This window comes from Myotis lucifugus, unplaced genomic scaffold (genome assembly GCF_000147115.1).
Source record: "Myotis lucifugus unplaced genomic scaffold, Myoluc2.0 scaffold_0, whole genome shotgun sequence".
NCBI classification, from domain to species: domain Eukaryota; kingdom Metazoa; phylum Chordata; class Mammalia; order Chiroptera; family Vespertilionidae; genus Myotis; species Myotis lucifugus.
The window spans coordinates 37108215-37111924 of NW_005871048.1; the positions used below are offsets into that span (position 1 = coordinate 37108215).

At 46.4% G+C, this 3710-nt stretch overlaps 1 pseudogene; it reads left to right on the forward strand.

The window, feature by feature from the left end:
* Positions 1-397: 397 nt before the first annotated feature.
* LOC102419747 lies at positions 398-2963 on the forward strand (annotated as a pseudogene).
* Positions 2964-3710: the final 747 nt, after the last annotated feature.

Consider the following 3710-nt stretch of genomic DNA (forward strand, 5'->3'; position numbering starts at 1 on the left):
GATGGCTCTGCTCCTCACGCAGGCTTGGGCTTAATTTACATTAATTGCATTAATAGAGGCCCCTCAGGTCAGAAATTAACATAAAAGTGGTCTGAAGTTGGTGATATTTCTGGGTCAACTGGCAGAAGACAAAGCACAAATCTCTTTGGAAGGACCATTCCTCCATCCAGGGAACACTTCCCAGATAAACCCTACTGAAGATGATTCACAACACAAAATTACAAAACACACACGTGCAATCAAGAAACAAAACAAAGGCTGGATTAGACACTTGAGTTCAGATAACAATAAAAAACTATTAAAACTATAAATAGGTTTGTTTTAAAATAATAAAGGTGACAAGCAGCTTTTTGGCTCTCCTTCTAGATTCTCTGTTTGGTCCAGCCTCCTCGCCTCCACTCCAGCCTCCACCATGTCCACAAGAGTGACCCAGAAGACCTACAAGGTGTCCACCCCTGGCACCCAGGCCTTCAGCAGCTGCTCGTACTCCAGTGGGCCTAGCACCCGCACCAGCTTCTCGGCCTTTTCCCAGGTGGGCAGCAGCTACCAGAGTGCCCTGTCTGGCCGGGGAATTTGGTGGGGCTGGGAGTATGGGGAGCAACACAGCTGTCCAAGTGAACCAAAGCCTGCTGAGCCCCCTGAAGCTGGAGGTGGACCCTAACATCCAGTGCCGGAAGCCAATTCCAGCATGTCAGCAGGGCTGAATCATCTGGAAATGGCTAAAGGCATTTCCCCAAACCTGAAAAGGATGCATAAATTGTTGCTTGCTGCCAGACAGCTAAGGGCATCTTAATCTACATGTTATTGCCTCCTACTGGCCAAACACCTGAACAGCCGTAGGCAATTCCTCCAATCTGACAATAGATTCTGTATACCAAACCCTGGCCTTTGATGGATATCTACCTTGCCTTAGGACAATTTGTGTTAATAAAGAGCAAGGGGCCCTGAGACAAGGAGAACTTAGTTCCTTTAGCTAAGTCTTCTCTGACTCCCCAAAATGCCTTTCAAAATTATGTTTCGTTTCTGGACTCTTGATTAATTTACACACAGTGCCTTCTCCAGATTCCTGAACCCTTCTGGATGCTGGATCAAGACCACCGGCATTAATCCAGGCCGTGCGCAACCAGGAGAAGGAGCAGATCAAGACCCTCAACAAGTTTGCTTCCTTCGTAGATAAGGTGCAAGGCCTAGAGCAGCAGAATAAGATTCTGGAGACCAAATGGAACCTCCTGCAGCAGCAGAAGATGACTCGCAGTAACATGGACCACGTGTTTGAGGGCTGCATCAACAATCTTCAGTGGCAGGTGGACACACTGGCTCCAGGGAAACTGAGGCTGGAGGCAGAGTTTGGCAACATGCAGGGACTGGTGGAGGACTTAAAGAATAAGTACGAGGATGCGATCAACAAGCACAGAGATGGAGAATAAATTTGTCCTCATCAAGAAGTATGTGAATGAAGCGTACATGAACAAGGTAGAGCTAGAGTCGCACCTGAAAGGGCTGACCGATGAGATCAACTTCTACAAGCAGCTGTATGAAAAGGATATTTGTGAACTGCAGTCCCAGATCTTGGACACATCTGTGGTGCTATTCATGGACAACAACTGCTCTCTGGACCTCAAGGTCAAGGCCCAGCATGAGGACATCACAAACCACAGCTGGGCTGAGGCTGAAACCATGTACTAGATCAAGTATGAGGAGCTGCAGATGTTGGTTGGAAAGCATGGGGATGACCTGCATCACATGAAGACTGAGATTTCTAAGATGAACCGTGTCCCAAGGAGATCCTGGGAAAGGATCTGGGGTGTTTATCTAAGGCGTCCCTCGAGATATACTTTAACCGTGCAGGTGTGGGACATTTAAGTAGTTGCTAGCGAAGAGTTTGCTCTACGCAAGCAGGACCAGAGTGGCAGGCTTTAGGACCAACAAAGACCAGAGGCTTTAATTTAAATTTTAAGCGTATGCAAAATAGTTCAATTAACTGCAGCAGGAATCACACCACATGAAACGTGCAGTTGCAAATCACACAGCTTTTTTATTACTCACACAAATTCCTGAGCTGTGGGTACAAACTTAGTTAGGGATCCCCATGGTGCTGTCCTTTGGGGTCCAGCAGCTGGGCTGGTCTGATCTGGGCGCAGGGGGTCTGGCGTTTCTCACCTGAGAGCTCGGTCACATCTCAATCGGGGGTTGTTAGCCGTTCTTCTGTCCTCTGGCAGGGAGAGGAGCGTCGTGTCGCTTGTCAGACCGACAAAGGGGTGGGCCTTTGTAGCTGTCTTGACAGGCGAGCATCGTTAGCTGGCCGGGGTCCATATTTAAAGCTTGTTCATACCCGTAGCAGCTCAGGTGGCTATCAGTGATTTACGTCAATGCACATGTTAATTTCAAACAAGGCAAGGGGGCTAAGGAGAGTATGTCACTCACGCAAGTGTTTATCTTGACAAGTTACTCTGAGTCAGTTCAAACCCTTATCTCTGGGGTACACACACCTCAAGGCAGTGGGGAATGTGTTCTTCATATCACGCTTTCCAAATTTTTTAAAACTTTTCTAACATTCTTTAAGCATTTTAAACATTTCTTTATTTTATTACAACAAACCGGAACATCAGCCGACTCCAGGCTGAGCTTGAGGGTCTCAAAACCAGAAGACTTCCCTGGAGGCCACCATCCCCGATGCTGGGAAGGGTGGGGAGCTGGCCATCAAGGATGCGCAGTTCAAGGTGTCTGAGCTGAAGGCCGCTCTGAGAAACGCCAAGCAGGACATGGCCCAGCAGCTGTGTGAGTACCAGGAGCTCATGGATGCCAAGCTGGCCCTGGACGTGGAGATTGCCACCTACCGCAAGCTGCTGGAGGGCAAGGAGAACTGGCTGGAGTCTGGGATGCAGAACGTGAGTGTCCGCACCAAGACCACCAGCGGCTGGTTACATGTTAAAAGGAAAAGAGTAGAAAAAGAAAGCTGGTAGTTGCATTATTACTGGACAAAATAGACTTTAAGGCAAAAAGTACTACCAGGGAGAAGACATGGATGGACACAGTGCCTGGAGTCAGACATTTGAAGAGCTGCACATGATGTGGAAGGTAGACTTTGCATTTGAAACATTCATATTATTTTGTATGGCTCCAAAGGACCAACAGATTCTGCTTCAGTTGGACTGGGATGGGGCCCAAGCTAATACATTTGTAGCAAAGCTCCCTAGCTTCTCAGAGAACCACTAGACATTCAGGAACCTTCTCTTTAGATAAAGAAGATGCAGAGATAGAGAAGCTCTTCTGGTTTTCCAAAGACCCCAATCTTTAGGTCAGATTATCACTTTGTCTTAGTATCACTGTGAATTAAAAAGGGGAGGGGGAGAGGGAAAATGCAGTAGGTGGACTGGATTAGGCAACAGGCAGAAATTCAGAACGGAGAATGATCTTAAATGCTTAATCGGCGATTCCCACACCCAGAAGCGGATAGCAGTAATGGCATAAGGGAGACCTACCTGGTGCATCAGAAGACCAGAATTCTAGTTTCAGAGTACATTTCTTGTTTTATGTTGTTTTGATTTGCTTGTTTTGTTTTTTAAGTGTTTGTCCTTTCATCTGTCACTTAATCTTTCTGAGACAGTTTTATCTCTGGGATATAATAACTAGGACTTTCAGGTGCTTATTTATAACTTTTATTTATTTAGGTAAAATTTATATGACATAAAATTAATCACTTTAAAGTG